Source organism: Uranotaenia lowii, chromosome 2 (assembly GCF_029784155.1).
Source record: "Uranotaenia lowii strain MFRU-FL chromosome 2, ASM2978415v1, whole genome shotgun sequence".
NCBI lineage: Eukaryota > Metazoa > Arthropoda > Insecta > Diptera > Culicidae > Uranotaenia > Uranotaenia lowii.
In genome coordinates, this window is record NC_073692.1 from 424723465 (window position 1) to 424742244 (window position 18780).

Genomic DNA, 18780 nt, shown 5'->3' on the forward strand with positions numbered 1-18780 from the left:
AATAAAATCAGGGCAAAAGGGGCGGACAAACTTGGGTTATTTAATCTAAAAACCTTTGAGAATCTGCCATTTTATTGGCATTTGATTTCACAATAATCGACCAAAAATCCGGGCCATATCCGGGCAAATTTGGTTAAGGCACAGGAAAAACTAAACAAAAGTGAAGCACAAAAACTTTAAAAAACTTTTCTCATAAAACTTATCAACAGATTTTGAATTATTTTTATGAAACTTGCAAAAAAAAAATTGTTTTCGACGCTTAAATAAAAAAGTTCCACAACACAATTTCTTTTATTTTTTGTTTGATTTGACAAATAAAGTGTAGAAATTCGGGCAAAATCCGAGGTTTTTTCAATGAAATCCGGGCAACCGGGCGGAGCGGACATTTTCCCTTATTTTGTATTATATATCTTGGCAAACCCGGACAAAACAGGGCAGTCTGGCGCATTTAGTTTATGGCCTTACCGCATTGACATTTTTCAATCTTCAACTTAACATAAGGGTTTTTATCCAGATATTTACGTTTGATAAAAAAATAATTCAAGCCCGTAGTCGTGACTTCCGGTATTTCTCAGGAGTTGCATCTAAGACCTCTTTATTTCATTCTGTTCATAGATCAATTTGTTCTATTTTAAAATGGATTGAATATCTAATAATCTACTACAAACGTCCAAGGAATAAAGTATTCAGGAGCATCACCTAGAAACTGTTCTAAGTAAAATAATTATAATTGTCAGCTTTTCAATTACAACCTTATATTTAATGGCAAAACAAATTTCAAATGTCATTTTTAAATTATCGAACTTACAAAGAACAGTTCTGGATTATTTCTTAAACATAAGTTTAATTCCTGTTATGAAATAAACTATTTTACTTGAAATTTTTTAACAAGGACCAGTCCAAACATGATCCTTAAAATCAAATGATATTGAATTTGTTACTTGCGGTTCTTGGGTAACAAGAAAACCTTTATTTCCGATTTCGTAGACGCTCCTTCATTCGCACAAAGTTGATGGACAGCTGTTAAAGTTCTACGAAAACAATAAATTGTAATAGGAAACTATGGTTTGTTTGTTTTGCTTTCGTTTAGTAACTTCACCCTACACGGCTGCTTTCTGTCTGAATTCCAGCTATTGGCCTCCGTTAGCCACTTTTAACATCAATTATGCTAGGTTAAATTTGCACTCTTTAAATTTTCTCAGTAAAATTCTCACCTATACTCGACAAAATATTAGGTTCACGTAATAGGTTGGGAACCACGTACTTCTGTAGTATTTCCGTATATCCTAGATTAAACTTGCCAGATTGCCCGGTTATAACCGGGTTTGCCCGGATATTCGATACAAAATTTTAGAACAGTCCTTCCCGGCCCGGTTGCCCGGATTTCATTAAAAAATGCCCGGATTTTGCTCGAATTTTTTCACTTTATTTGCAAATTAAACCCAAAAAAATAAATTGTGTTGTAAAATTTTAGCTATTTGGCCACCAAAACAAAAAAAATTGAGCAGATTTTGCAAAAATAATCACGAAAGGATTTTTCGAAGACTTAAATACGATTTCAAATTTGTTTTTGAATTTTGATGAAAAATATATTTTTTTCAATACTTTTATCTTGATTTTTGGAATTTGACAAAATTTGCCCGGGTATTGCCCGGATTTTTGGTCTCGATTTAGAAATGAAATGCTCGAATTTTGCTAGGTTTTTTATAGAAAATTGCCCGGATACGTGCTGAAAAAATTCTGGCAACCTTATCCTAGATTCAAAAGTTACGAGTTTTTCAGGAACATTTGAACATTACATGTACGTCTACCTGTACTCGAGCGATGACACCATTTCAACCTCCTTACCACTAGTTTAAATCACTTTAGCACTATTTAGACCAAAGCTCAAAGATTGGATACAAAATTCGGATCTTTGCTGATGCAACTTTTACACCAAGCTTGATTTACTCCTTGTGTTTTGTTTTTGTTTATCTTCATTTCCTTTTCCACCTGATTTGCCGAATTCACTTCTCACCTACGTACGAATTCATCTTTTCATCGTCGAACTGTCAATTGAAATTGGGTGCGTTCAATACCGTTTTCGGTATCAAAGGTCAGTTCAGTGACAAATAATAATGTTCGAATACAACGAACAAAGTTAGATTAGAGATTCAACAAAGAACAGAACACAATTAAATCGCACTGAAAATAAGCATAAGATAAGGCTATGATCATTTAGTATCCGGGCATTTCATTTTAAGAATAGCAACATTCCTAGGGTTTGGATGTGTAAAAACTAGGCTTTTATCAGATTCTTATTGGAATTTCCAGGTGAATTTGTATAAAATATCATGATTAAGGTTTGCAAGGGTTCTGCTTCTGTGGTAAAAATTATAGCTCAGTACAAATATGGAAAAAAGTGTGCAAAGAGAAATGAGAAATTTCAAGATAAAGTTAATGTATTTTGTATAATCAGCAAAAAATATTTTTTAATATTATTTTTCATGAAATATCATAATTATCACAATCATTTCCACCAAGTATTCATTTTTTTTAATGAACATGTTTGTAGGGGGAAGTCGTCTTTGGCCGGACAACATAGATTTTTCGAAAACATAATATCCTAATAATGTTTGAACGCCATGAAAATAAAGTTAATTGTAGCCTGATATGGTGTTAGAAATATGGTAACCCGATCTTAAAAGGTAAACCAATGATAGGCATCTCAGTTCGCTCTTGGAGATCAACTTGATCGGTCGATGATCTGGTGTTTGTGCTGCTTAGTTCAGTTATAATCGGTTTATATTCATCAGTTGAGCGAACTTTTGTTTTGGTGGCATCTTACAGTTTTGGATTTTTATTCTTGAGTGGCTTATATAGTTGGTGGTAAAACAAGGACATTCAGTCGTGTAATTGTGATTTGTGATTAACGGTTAAAACAAAAATCACGTGTTGCCCTTGGAATCCATTGTGGGCCTGTATTAATTGTGCTCCAGAAACTCTCAATTAGTTAAGTGAGAGAACTCTCTCGTGGCAGTGCTACCAGCTTTTCTTGCGGATAAGTAATTGCTTTACAACGGTACCTTAAGCCTTCGTTGTTGAGCTGTATTGAGGGAAAAGGCTAGTGGTTGACATCGTCAACCGCGACCGTGAGATGGCCTCTGGCCAGTCTCACGGGTTAGGAGGTCCATCTACTCCTCCTGACCCCGGAACAAGCAAGAAACCCCCAATGTGGAATTTGAACCCTGTTACCGTCTCGAAAACTGTCGATGGAAGTTTTGCCGACCGCAAAGTGCCTGTGTGGATGGACCCAATCAATGGTGAACTTACAATTCTTGTTATGAGAAATGCTAATGCACAAGAAAACCTTCCCGATAACCCATTCTTAATCCGGAAATCTATTGAAGAGGCTGTTGGTGCGATCGAGGATGCCCGTCCTGAAGCCAAAGGTTCCCGCTATGTTTTAAAAGTAAGGCAGAGCCGACAAATACAAAAGCTGCTCACTCTAAAAAAGCTTATCGACGGTACGCAAATTGCAGTGAATTACCACGAATCTCTGAATATCAGAAAATGTATTATTAATTCCCAATATGGGCTGGGGATGACCGATTTGGAGTTAAAGGAAGCTCTTGTTTCTTCTCGGGTTGTCGAAGCCAAACGTTTTCTCAAAAAAGATCCGAAAAATAGTTCGAATTTGCTGCCAACTTCCACCATCCTCTTAACCATACAAAGTACTGTTGTACCTGAGTATGTTTTGTTTGGTTACCTTAAAATAAAGACCCGCCCATATTATCCTAGCCCCTTGCAATGTGCCGTATGCCTGCAATTTGGGAACAGTAAAAAAATCTGTAAAAACAAGAATATATGCTCGGAGTGCTCTCAGGAGCATGAAACTTCTGCTGATCAACATTGTCGAGCTGAACTCCACTGTGTGAATTGTAGTGGCCCGCATAGCTCAAGGTCAAGGATCTGCCCTAGAAAACAAGAGGAAATTGCCATCGTTAAAATCAAGGTAGATGAAGACATCTCTTACCCGGAAGCTAGAAGACGGTTTGATTCCACTAAAAAGAATGAGGGCTCAGTCCAAAACAGAATTGATATTATCAGAGATTCTCAAATTGTCGATCTAAAGAAAAATCTCGAGCAGAAGGATGAGGAAATATTAAAATTACGAGGACTTCTTGAAAAACTACTTAACGAAGTTGCTGATCTTAAGAAATCGAAACTAAACAAAGATCCAGAATACGAAACTGCTACCGAACACCTTCAACAACAACATGATCAACCTATGGTTGAACCGATGGATGATAGCAACTCTGCAAAGGAAACAAACCGGAACAAACGTCAGCAGAACAGGAACAACAACGTGTGTGGTCAACCAAATGGAAACGTGTCTCCCCCCATGAAAAAAGCTGCTTCCTTTTCGGAACGAAACCGTGAACATCTTTCAGTGCCAAGTGTTGAAAATTTATCTAGTTTTCTATCGAGTGCCCCTAATCTAGACATGGAGAAGTAGCTTGTCCTTTAGCTTGTAACTACAAGTACGTATGGTATCCTCTTGTTACTAATCCAGGTAATTTCTGTTCTCGTCACCCCCTTTATTCTTAACCATGTCTCTATCTTCCTCAAACGCTGTCGCTCTTCAATGGAATTTAAGAGGATATCGAATTCGTCGTAATGAACTTCAATTATTAGTCAAAAAATACCAACCTTACATAATTTGTTTACAAGAAACTCTATGTGTGCCTAATTGTCCAACCTTCGATTCTAACTATGAAATGTTGTGTTGTCCACCTTCAAGGGTTACTGGTTGGGGAGGGGTTGCCGTTGCAATGCTGAAAGATCTACCGTTTGTAAGAATTCCTCTAAGAACTTCTTTGCAAGCAATTGCAGTTAAAATAAGTATCCCTACGGAAAAAACATTTGTTTCACTGTACATACCTCCTTCCAGAGATAACAGTTCCCTTAAAAGCGATCTTGAAGAATTAATTAATCAATTACCGAAGCCTTTCATCATTATGGGTGATTTAAACGCTCACTCCCAAATTTGGGGTGGGAATTCTACTGACCTTCGTGGTAAGATTGTAATAGGACTGATGGACAAGTACAATTTGAATATTTTGAACGATGATTCTATGACCTTTTTAAGCCTACCAAATGGAAGCCAATCTGCTGTTGATCTGACAATCTGTTCCGGAACCCATAATTATTTGAAGTGGCATATTGAAAAAGATCTTCATGGGAGCGATCATTTCCCTATCCTAGTTTTTCCCAATCATTCCTCCCCCTCAAATCAAATAGCTAAAAAATGGAAGTTTGATAGGGCTGATTGGTATGAATATCAAAGATTTTTAGACCTCAGCTTAGATTATGATAAACAATATACCCCTGAAGAAATCGCTCAACTTATTTTTGATGCAGCTATTGCAAGTATTCCTCAATCTTCCGGTTTGTCTGGACACAGAAGCGTTCCATGGTGGAACGATGAAGTCGCAACTGCTATTAAGATTCGGCGTAAAAAGCTCAGGTTTCTGCGTAAAATTGATTCTACTCATCCTAAGTATAATGAAGCGTTGATAGATTTTCGTAAACAACGTAACGAAACTAGAAAAATTGTAAATGAAGCCAAAACTAATTCGTGGAAAAATTTTGTAGAAGGGTTAAATTCGAATATTTCCTCTTCAGAAATTTGGAAACGCCTTGCAGCTATTCAAGGTCGATTTAGAAAATCTCAACCGTTTATAAAAACAAATAATTCGCTCTCGAATGATCCACAGACAGTAGCTGATGTCTTAGCGGACCATTTTGAAGATATTGGTCGTATCCAAAGTGGAGCTTCATTTGAATCTGAGTCCTATAATTTCGAAACTCAAACCAATCTTCAAAACGAACATAAATATAACAGTGATTTAACCATCAATGAACTGAATTGGGCTTTAAGCAGATGTTCCAGTAAAAGCACTGGGAATGATGGCATAGGGTACCCATTACTCAAGTTTCTTTCAGTAAAAGGCAAGTACAGCCTTTTAAAAACCTATAATGAAATCTGGAAAACAGCATCTATACCACTAGGATGGAAGGAGTCTATAATAGTACCAATACTTAAAAAAAATAAAAAAGAAGGTTCCCCTGAAGACTATCGTCCAATATCTCTAATAAGCTGCGTAGGAAAAGTCTTAGAACGAATAATAAACAGAAGGCTGATAAATGAACTTGAAGATAGAAATTTGCTAGATCCTCGACAGTATGCTTTCAGAGCATGTTTAGGGACAGATGTCTACTTTTCAGAATTGGAAGAATTTCTAAATAAGCCAATTATCGACAAACAACACTGTGAAATGCTATCGATCGACATCTCTAAAGCTTACGATACTGTAAATAGAACTACTGTAGTAAAAACGCTAACTGAAATGAATTTTTCTGGTCGAATTTTAAAATTCATCGTAAATTTCTTATTAAACCGTTCATTTAAAGTGCGGATAGGGTCATACATTTCGTCAATTCGATCGACTGCCCGAGGAATTCCTCAAGGATCCGTATTATCTGTTACCCTTTTTTTAATTGCCATCAATCCATTATTCAAAGTCATTCCTAAAAATGTTCAAATTATCGTTTATGCGGACGATATACTAATAATAGCATACGGAAAACAAAGAAAGAGTTTGAGGGAAAAAATTCAAAATGCTGCAGAAAAAACTCAAGAGTGGCTATCGTCTGTTGGATTCAATGTTTCTATTCCTAAATGTCAACTATTACACACCTGTTTGAATCGCCGTCATCGAGGAAAATTACCAAATGTGATACTTAATGATATTCCTGTACCCATTGTAAAAAATATGAAAATTCTGGGAGTTATTTTCGATAGTAAAATGACTTTCATTCAGCACGCAAACGAAAGAAGAAATACTGCATCAAATATGATAAATGCTCTGAAGATGATAAGTGGTAAAGTTAGAGGTTCAAGAGAGATTCTTTTAAGATTTGTTAACAGTGTTGTAGTTCCCCGATTACTATACGGAATCTGCATTAGTAGCAGAAGAAAAGATAACATAATTCCGATCTTAGAACCAATCTACAACAAAGCAATGCGGTTAGCATCAGGTGCTTTCTGTACTAGTCCTACTAAAGCAATGTTGAGTGAATTTGGTCAGTTACTCTTTGGATACAGAGTAGCACTTGCTGAAGCACGAATATCAATTCGAATGCTAGAGATGGGTCGAACTACTGAAAATCTAATTATTATTAGAAGAGCGGCAGCTTCTTTCGAAGCAATCACATCTTCTCAGTTTCCAAACATCACCCCTTTGTGGAGATGGGGTGCTCCTAGATGGGATTACATTCCTCCAATCGTTGATTGGTCAATAGCAAAACAAGTGAAAGCAGGAGACTGCGCAGCTAAAGTTGTACCTATTTACAAGGCATTGATAACTCGGAAATATTCAAATCACACCCTCATATTTACAGATGGCTCAAAAACTTTGGATAATACCGGTTTCGGGATATATTCTGAGAATTTTTCTTCCAGTAGAAAGCTGAATAATGCTTGTTCAATATTTAGTGCTGAGGTCATGGCAGTACACTCAGCAATCAAATATGCTTCCAAACATAAGAACTATGCGATCTTTTCGGATAGTGCCAGTTGTCTTAAGGCGTTAGAATCGGCAAAATCCAGAAATTCGTGGATTCAACTATGTGAGACTGCTTTGAAAAATAAAAATATAAACCTGGTTTGGATACCAGGCCATTCTGGAATATTGGGAAATGAGAAAGCAGATACTTTGGCTAAAGCAAGTAAATCTGAACGAAGAATCTTTGATGAACTGCCTGGAAATGATGCAAAAGAAGAGATCAACAGAAAAATATGGCAGGCATGGCAGCTTGAACGGTCCTGTTTAAATCCACGTCCTAAACTTCTTAATATCAAAAATACAGTGTCTAAGCCCAATGATCGTAAGTGCCCATACGAACAAAAAGTTCTAACTAGATTGAGAATCGGTCATAGTTACTTAACTCACAATTTCCTTCTTACTCCTTATTCTGATCCCCCTCTTTGTGGTGCATGTAAAACTAGGTTGACAATTCACCATATTTTCCTTAAGTGTTCTATGTTGCGTTGTAAAATAAAAAAATATAATCTGGGTAACTCGATAGAAGAAATCCTAGCTAATGATCAACGTAAAGAAACACAAGTTATTAATTTTCTAAAAGATGTAGATTTATTCAAACTTCTGTAAACTTAGGATAAGAAACTAGATTAGTGTATTTTTAAGGCTTTAGCTTGAGTTTCTATTTTTTGTTATTTTTTGCACAAAGGAGGACGTGAAAGACCTCTAAGGTCAAAGCGTCAATAAACTATAAAAAAAAAAAAAAAAAAAAATGATAGGCATCTAAAGCATTTGCCTAGTAGTACGGAGAGGATCGCCTAAACATTTCGCATTTGTATTGTGGTAAGTTTTTTCAGCTTGAAAAATTTGAACTGCACATGAACGACATCGTTGATTGGTTATCTTTCGACTACAGAAGATATAAGATAATAAAACGGAAGTTCAAACGAAAAAAAAATTGTCTATGACCAGACACCAAGTTGTTGTCTATGACCGGACAAGAAAATATTTAAAATTATAGATGATTTCAAACTTGAAACTTTCATTTTTTCATCTCTATAGCACCCTCAAATGGTTAGCAGAAACTATTTTGGTCCTCTGAAATATTTTAAATTTTGCTGTTCGGTCATAGACAATTTTTCTCTAGTTTTTTCGAAACAAATGTTTCATTCTGGTTTGTCAAAAAAACTTTTATGACTGGCTTCATAGAACGTTCAGTATTGGAAAACACACACTCACAAGACCTGTGCAAGTGATTTCAGTCATTTTGCTACGTTTTTGAGCCATTGGTGGCAACTTTGGTAAAGTAATTCGTAGTGTCCGGCCATAGACAACACTTTTGGAAATGAGTGAAAACTAACATGAAATGATTTCTCTTACCACATGAATATGTTGTAACAGGCTCGTGCGAAGGACCCGTCCATGGGGGGGTTTTCGAATTTCAAATTTAGCTAAAAATAGTAGCAATACCAAAAATAAACAATAAAAAAGGAAAATTTTCAGAAACAAAATTTTCAAATCATACCAGAATGAAAGTTTCAAATTTTCGGTAAGTCATTGATAATTTTTTTTAAATTATGTTCTTTATTCTGAACTAAAAATTGGATTAAAAAATGAATTTCTAAGCTAATTAAAAATTGACGTTTCCAAAACACAGAGCTTAAAAAAATCTGGATTCTGAAATATAAATCCAATCAGGTAAAAAACTAACCATGATTAGTTTTTAGGAAAATGATAATAAATGTTAATTTTCATTTATCCTAATTAAAATTCTGTTCTTCATTTTCTACTGAAAGGTGATTGAACAATTCCGCTGTAGTATTTTGAATTTTGAAAAAAAATATTCAATCGCGATAAAAACTGTGAATTTTTGATAACTCAAAAAGCCAATTTGAACTTTGGAGAATTTATTCAATTAATGATGGTTTAATTTTATTTGATAAAAAGAAGAATAGATATATTTATTATTACTTGAATATGCCAGTAGAAGAAGTCAGAGAAAAAACCTTTTTATAGGTTTGTGGCTTAAATAGTTAATTTTTGAAGTTCAAAATAGTAATTTCATGTTCCATTAAACTTACAAGGAAATGTTAGGAAATGGGTAATTTCATGAATGATCAATGAAAACTTATAAAAATTGAGAGATAAGGAGTTCCAAGTTACAACAAATATTGTAAGAACAAAACAAATACAAAGTTAGTTAACAATTCGCATTAAAAATTAAGATTAAAGCTGCTACCTACTTCAAATCACGTTTCAAACTTTTAAAGATTAATTTAAAAGCCATGATTGATTAATAAAAGACGATGTTATCTAAAAATAAAATTAATGAATAGATTTTAAATTTTCAATCACAAGTTTTAAAGTTTAAAATTACAAGCTTTGAGTATTTTGTCTCTTTCGATTGTAATATTGGGTCCAGGAAAGAACAAAAGGTTGAAACTATATTTATTTTATAAAAAAAAATTAAGACGTATGGGCTTATTGGTCAAGTACACAATTCGGCAAGTAAATCAAAGAATTGGAGAAAAACTGCTCTTTAAAATTCTGTTAATTGATTTGAAAATTTAAACAAAATATGAAAATGAGAAAGATAAGTTTCTAAATCATATCAGGAGGTTTTTTTAAATAAACACGTTTCACCATAAGAATTTACATAGTTTAATTGATGACTCAAGGCAACAGCATTTTGGTGCTTTTAATGATTGATTCGGTAGATTTTAGGGTTAGGAACTGGAATTTTTTATCAAATTTGGTCGAACCCGTTGAGTTTTGGTGATAAGGAGTTTAAAAATCTATCAGTTTTAAGTAAAATCAAACATTGATAACTGATTAACCAACAAACCTAAATATACGAAAAAATCTGATTCTGATTCTGTTTATCGTACTTCATGAAATTAAGGAATATTATTATCATGATGAAAATGATGCATGATCTAAAAAAATGTAAAATTCAACACTTTAAAAAAATTGAAGGATTTCATCACAAGTACTTTTGACATAATTGTAAAAAGTGTAAACAAAATATGATTTCATTTAACACATTTGTTGAAACCTGCAAAAAGATTTCTTAGAAATATCTAAAATTCAGTTCAGTTTAAAACTTCTTAAAAATTTGATAAATGCAAAAAAAATGTAAAAAAAACATGAAACTTTTTTCGCAAAACTCAAAAATACTTGAATTCTTGAGGAAAGTTGATAATTCATTAAAAACATTCAGTTTTGAATGAAAGGTTTTTGATTTGAGTTTTTGTATAAACAATGCAGAAATTTCTCAAATACTTTTTACATATTTCCAAATGCCTTTTTAATAACAAAAGATGATAGAAATATTGCGTATTCAGATTCAAGGTACCAAAATTAGTCGAAATTACCTTTTAAATTCATTGCACCTCCGAAAAATGTATATTTTATGGCCTTGTGTAAATTATGTGTTGTGTTGAGCATTTAGTAAAACAAAAAACACATAATAAAATTTGGTCGAAATTGGTTTTTTGAAGAATATTAAATATCAGCATAAAATTTGTATTAAAATAACAGTTTTTTTAAATAAAAAAATGGTTCGTTTAAAACTCTGTTCTTATTCATACTTCTTAATAAAAACCAATATTGAAGACGAGGTAGGGTTTTTGTATGTCAAGGTCTGAGTTCCTATACAAAAGATCAATCGAATTGCAATTTAGAACCAAACTTAGTTTCAATTCGTAAACGTCGAATAGTATCGTAGATCCAAATGTTTCAAGCCAAGGGTGAGTTAAGGTTGAATTCCGCCGGATGCGAGAAAAATTTCTGACTTGCATGTTAACACTTATTTTTAAATACATTTTGACAACAAAATTTTACTTAGAAAAAATCTTCATGGGGGGGGGGGATAAACCCCTAAAACCCCCCCCCGTTCGCACGGCCTTGTGTTGTAAATTAATCATTTTCTAAAATAGTTAAGTGATCATAATATTGATACTCTTCAAATCAGTAGAGGAACCAATATTAACAAAAATCTATTTTTGAAGTTATTGCTTAAAAACTTTGAGTGTCCAGTAGTAGACGACTTTCCCCTAATTGCCCGGACACTAAATGATCATAGCATTACGTATTTAATTTGCAACAACAAACCAATAGTGCAAATAAGCTTAAAGTATTGTAGTCTTAAAAAAACTTACGAGTTAAGAAACAAGTCACAATTAAGGATTTTTTCGGAATAAACTTAGAATAAACTTAAAAAAAAAACATGAGGTTTCAAATTGTCCAAAGAATATTCTCACACTTTGAGACTTTCAACTCAAAAAACAAAGAAATCAAATTTTTTCGTATTATTTATCGGTTCAGCTGGAAATTCCCAAACATTGACAATCACAACGCAACAACACAATCCTCGAAATGTCAAATTCCCAGAAGCTGGGGATCAACAAAACATGTTTTCGCAAATATTGTGTTTGGCGCAACAATTTTCGTCCGTACGAATTCGTCCGAAATCCTTTCGGAGCTTATTTTTGTGTTAAGTTGGCAAAACCAATCTGCCATCCACGGTCGGTTCATGAAGAAACGAGACGAGATTGGAGCAACCAAGTCAGAGGCAAAGGCAAACGAAACAGAAACAAGCTTTTGTTCTATAACTTTGCATCAGGAGGAAGCCCGCAGGGAGTTGACACCAATTTTTCGGCTTACACAATGATACCTTAAAAGCTCGAAGTTATGGCCCTTTTCGGGTGCGACGGTAACGAAAGGGTCAAACTGAAAGCGGGGAGTCAGCAACTTCACGAAAATATCTTGTTAAAATCTGCTTAATTTTTCAAAACTCTCCAGCACAAAGCAGACAGCCGGACAGGGACAAAATAATATCAATTTTCGTTTTGAATGATTCGTGCGAATGTTAATTTGTGAATAACTCCCTCAAGGATTCCTCCCTCCCGGGAAGCATCAAAGGAAAGGGGTTTAGGCGGCTTGGTACGGATCAGAAAATTTAAATAAAACAAATTCTGCTTCTTTTTTCGCCCTGTCGTCGCCGTGTCTTGTCGTCTGTTTATTTTTCCCTTCCTGCATTCGCCCAGAGAAGATTTCTGAACCGGGAAGATTGAATTTTTCGGCTTCCCCGCGTCGTCGACAGTTTGTTTGTTAAGATGAGGAAGGAGCAGCAAGGAAAAAAAAAAGTTCTGTTGCTTGTAACGATTTTGCTGTCCGTCGAGGAGTGCAATTTTCATTTCTCAATTTTGTATTCCCGGGAAATTGTACGCCCCGAAAGATCGTGGGAGCTCTGATTGTGCTCCGGAACAACTCAAAGGGTCATGGGAGGTGCCCGCGCGAGGTTAGGGGGCGTCTTTTTGGCAGTGCATGCCAAGTTCAAGGGTTCCTCGAGGAAGTTCGCGGACCGAAACGCGCGGATTGAGTACAGGAAAAATTTAAATAATCCATCTCGCGACCGCTGCGTAACATGCGTCTGCATAATTTCCGCCTGGATTGCGCCGCTGCTGCTCCGATATGATTTGGCCAGAAGCGCGATATCCATATCCCAGATCCTCTCTGGTTAGGTTCGGTGAAATTGCCTGCTATTCAGTGCTTTCTTTAAGCTTGTTTTTTTCTTTCTCTCAACTGAAACGACTGTTTGTTTAAGCGGAAGGCTGGTGTTCGAATGGTTCATAAACTAAGCATGATTCTATTAAATTTCTTATCGGTTTGACCATCTATAATATTGTACGTTGTAACAGGAGAACAACGCTTTTGTTATTTTAACAGATTTTTAAAAAGCTTCCTGATCCAAGCTCAAATTTATCCTTTTTCTAACGAAAAAAACGCACATATTGGATCTTAATGAAAATTGATGTTTCCTCGAAGAGAGTCTAGCATCTTTCAAATGCTAATACCACTAACCCACAGAAAGTATCCTATGTTTCATGAACATGGAAAACGACTCGGAAAATTTATTGTTGATATATTTACTTAAATTTGAATAATTTTGTTTTAAAAATTATCAATTGAAAAGTTGTTATTTTTTAGCTAGGCTTTTGTTTATAGATCCCAAAACTCATTCGATGGGATTTTCTCACTACTTTTTTATCAACCTTCAATTACATATTTTTGTTGATGGAAAACAGTGTTTCGAGTGAGAAATTTTTAATTAAAATAATTTTCTGTCGGACATTTTCGGTAGAAACGACGCACCCTATAGTTCCAACAACGTCCGATTAATGAACGAGTACTGTAGTTTTTTCATGTAGTAGGATACAATAAATTTTAGCTCATCCGATTGAGACCTGGGCAGAAGTTTTTGTAAAGTTTTCATAGGTGTCTTCAACTTTCGTTGACAAGGCTATAAATTTGAAAAAAAGATAACATTTTTGCCTTATTGAAGATCTTAACATTATTTTGGAGTTGAAATAATTAATCAGCTTTACTTTTCAAAAGCATTCATTATGGGAAGAGCCGTACAGACTTATGGGGAGGGGAGGAGGAGGGCTGGTGAATGATTTTGACGTATAATTTTATGCCAAACAATGCACGAATAAAAAAAAAATCAAAACAAATTATGTTTGTTACTATACTGTTATTCATTTTTAAGTACTTTTTCATTAAGAGTTTTCGTTTTAAATCGTTACTTAAGAAATTTGGACCTACACCAAAAAAGTGGGGTTTTTTTTTTTTTTTTTTTTTTAATATGTCTTTATTTGTACCAATTCATCATTACATTTATATTACATTATTACATTAAATTAGGTGTTCAGTTCAATGATGAACTGTCCAGAGCCCTATAGTTTACTAATCACTATAATTTATTTATTTGCATTAATTTTGCTGAGTGCAATCAAGTATTTTTATGTAGGAGAACATCCTGTAATGTCAAAAAATATTTTGAACTTACTACTAAAAACTAAGACTATCCTATATTAAAACTAATTATAGAGAGAACGAATCTCTGCGATGGAAGACTGCATCGATTTGCCTCTGAAGTTGGAGATGATTTTGTTGGCCATCTCTTCGATCGATTCAATGCCCGCAATCCGATGAAGATCTTCGGTGCTGTGCCAAGGTGGAAGCCGCAAAATCATTTTCAGAACCTTGTTCTGAATCCTCTGGATGGCCTTCTTCTTCGTCGCGCAGCAGCTAGACCAAATCGGAACTGCATACATTATCGCTGGTCGGAATACCTGTTTGTAGATTAACATCTTATTTCGCAGACACAACCTGGATTCCCTGTTGATGAGAGAATAAAGAGATTTAGTATATTTATTACACTTAGATTGAATATCTTCAATGTGATTTTTAAAAGTAAGATTCCGATCAAGTGTGAGTCCCAAGTACTTCACGTGATCAGACCATTCTAATGAAACCCCATTAAAAGTTATGGAATGATTTTCATTAGGTTTTAAAAATTGAGCTCTTGGCTTATGGGGAAATAAAATAAGTTGAGTTTTGGAAGCGTTAGGAGAAATTTTCCACATTTTCAAGTAATTCAAAAAGGAATTTAAATTTTGTTGCAATCTACTGCGTACCACCCGTAAATTTCGACCTTTGGCTGAAAGCAAAGTATCATCAGCAAATAATCTTCTACCTTTTCCTTCTGGTACATCAGGAAGATCAGAAGTAAAAATATTGTATAAGATTGGCCCAAGTATACTACCCTGAGGGACACCAGCTCTAATGGGTGTCCTTTCAGAGCATGAATTTTGATAGCTTACTTGTAAGGTTCGGCTAGTCAAATAATTTTGAATAATTTTGGTGAGATATACAGGAAAATCAAATCGAGCTAATTTAGCTACTAAACCTTTGTGCCAAACACTGTCAAAAGCTTTTTCAATATCAAGAAGAGCAACACCAGTTGAATAACTCTCAGATTTGCTAGCGTTAATCATATTAGTTACACTCAAAAGTTGATGTGTAGTAGAATGTCCATGACGAAAACCAAATTGTTCATCAGGGAAAATAGAATTCTGATTAATGTGAATCATCATTCTATTCAAAATAACTCTCTCAAATAGTTTACTTAAAGAAGGGAGCAAACTAATTGGTCGATAACTCGAAGGCTCTGAAGCATTTTTTCCAGGTTTTAAAATTGGAGTTACTTTGGCATTTTTCCATTTATTTGGAAAATAAGCCAAGTGAAAACATTTATTGAAGATTTTAACTAAAAAATTTAAAGTGCTTTCAGGCAACTTTTTAATAAGAATATAGAAAATCCCATCTTCCCCTGGGGCTTTCATATTTTTAAATTTTTTGCAAATCAATTTAAGTTCATCAATATTTGTCTCATGAGGACTTTCAAATACATTTTGTTTAGAAAGAATATCATCAAATTCAAGGGAAATTTGAGCATCAATTGGACTTACAACGTTTAAATTAAAATCATGAGCAGATTCAAATTGTTGGGCTAATTTTTGAGCTTTTTCTGCATTCGTTAAAAGAAGTTTATCCCCGTCTTTCAAAGTAGGAATTGGCTTCTGGGGCTTTTTCAGAATTTTAGTTAATTTCCAAAAAGGCTTTGAGTAGGGTTTTATGTCCTCTACTGCTTTGGCAAAGTTTTCATTACGAATGAAATTTAAACGACGTTCGATCTCTTTTTGAAGGTCGCAATAAATAAATTTCAAATAAGGATCCCTAGTACGTTGATATTGGCGTCGACGAATGTTTTTCAGTCGTATCAAAAACTGAAGATCATCATCAATTAAAGGTTGATTAAATTTATGTTTAACTTTAGGTATTGAAGCGGCTTTAGCATTGACTATTGAAGTTGTCAAATTTTCTACAGCCAAATCAATATCTTCTATTGAATTAAGTGGAACGTTTACATTCAAATTACGTTCAATAAAATTCATATATCGCTCCCAGTTAGCCTTTTGAAAGTTAAAAGCTGATTTTAAAGGGTTTTCAATGGGACTTTGGGATAAAGAAAATGTTACTGGAAGGTGGTCTGAATCGAGGTCCGCATGAGTAACTAATTGACTACAATGCTCGCCTAAATCCGTTAGAACCAAATCAATTGTGGAGGGATTTCTAATTGAAGAAAAACAAGTATGCCCATTAGGATATTCAACAGTATAATAACCTGCAGAGCAGTCGTTAAATAAAATATTCCCATTTGAATTTGATGAAATATTATTCCAAGATCGGTGTTTTGCATTAAAGTCACCAATAATAAAAAAAAAGTGGGTTAATTTCGTTTTCATCGGTGGTTAAAATCTTTGATTTGGCTAAAGAGTTTGGAAGATAAAACTTAGTGTATTTGAGCATAAAACAAGATTTTTTTTTTGGAGAGCCATCCATTTAAAAAAAAACTTTTTTATACTCGAATTAAACAAGCTCAATCTTCCATACTCTTTTGCAAATTAAAAAAATTTAACCTTAGATGAAAATAATCTAATTGAAAAAAAGAGCAATACTTTTTCGGATCAAATTAGCTTGACGCAAACTTGAACCAAATTGATGATTAAAGTTTAAAATTTGGCCTTAAAAACTGCAATATTGACACATTGTGGACTAAATATGAGAAGTGAGAAGTCTCAATTTTTCGTTTGCTGGTTTTATAAAAATGCCATGAATCAAATAATGAAACCTAATTCTACTAAATTTAACACAATACTTTCCATTACTATAATATATTGAATAAGCAGAATTTTGTCTACTGGTTTTTGAAATATAAAATGTTGAATTTTGGTGTCCGCCGGCTTAGATTTTCTCTCAGTCTTTAATGTGTTAACAATGATGAACAATACACCGAGAAAAAAATAGATTTTTTTTCCAGATTTTTGAAGTGGACATCAGGTAAATGTTTTTTCAACAGCAAAAATTTTTCATAAAAAATCCATTCTACAATGAAAACCCTGTGGAAGATTTTTGAAAATAAAATTTTTGAGTATTTTTGCATAAAACAAAACTTAGAAAATTGACTCAAATTATACTTTTCATTTTTGACTTTCAGTTGAATTACTAATTATGAACAAAAATTTGAAATCTGGAAATTTAATTAACATGCAATCATAAGTTCTTGATCTATTGAATTCTTCAACAATTTATGTTGATTGTGCAATTTATTTACAAGCTCAGTTATTTTTTTTCTGAATTTTCAATGTGCACTCTGAATCTCATTTATGAAACTGAATTTGAAAATTAAGTTTCAAATCTGAAATGCAAAATTTCTCTACGCTTTCTGAAATGTTAAAAAAAATACGTTTTTCTAATCTTAATTCCAGATCAGAATTTTATGAGCACAGTTTTGGAGCCCTCATTCATGAACCTATTATTTAAATTCTGTAGTTCGGGCTCAATCTTATTTCATTATTTAAATTATTTTTATTTTCAATCTGTAAAGTTAATCTGAATTAAAATATCAAATTGAAATGATGAATTTGAATCCAAGTTTTCTTTTTCGGATTGCCATTTCAAAGTTTTAAATGTTTCAATTTTAAGTAAGTAAATAGGTTGAATTTGAATTAAAAACATTATATTCAGACCTGAATTTTTGTTAACCAAATGAGAAAATTTTGATCAGATGAGAGAATTTTGAACTTGGGGTGGGTTTTTAAAGAGGTTTTGCCCTTAATTTTAAGTCCAGATTCTTACTCTTGATTAACCTTACTTTATTATAATATTTTGATCCGGAATTTTGATATTTTTTAGTGTAGAGAAAACCTCGAGTCCTTTTTTGAAACCTTATGGCCCCTCATGGGGTTTGACCCCCAAAATTCCCTTCGTTTCTACGGCCATGATTATTGGTATATCTGAGTCAACTGCAAGCTTTGTACGGAACTTTAAAATTTATAAATTTGTACACCTGCCATAACTTGTTTTGGTTATTTTTGGTAATTTTTTGTACTTTTTTTTCTTTTTATCCTTTTTATTTTTTTATCATGATCATCTCCTTCTTCTATTTTAGCATAACTTAGAACTGCCTTATCGCCTTTCTCCTATTATGGTCTAATAACAGAGCTTATATGAACAGCATATTCGTTGATACTCCGAATAGTTTTGATTGAGTTGGCCAGGCTGCCCGGTTTTATCCAGGTTAGCCCGGATATTTAATATTAAATTTAAGACCAGCCCCGTCCTGCCCGATTTCCAGATGTCTTCCGGAAAGCCTAGATTTTTCCCGGGTTTATTCGCATTCTCATTCTCAAATAAAATTGTGTTTTAAATATTTTTATTTTTTGTGTCCAAAGCGTTTTTCAAGCAAGTGTCATAGAAATAATCATCGAAGGTTGTTTGAAAG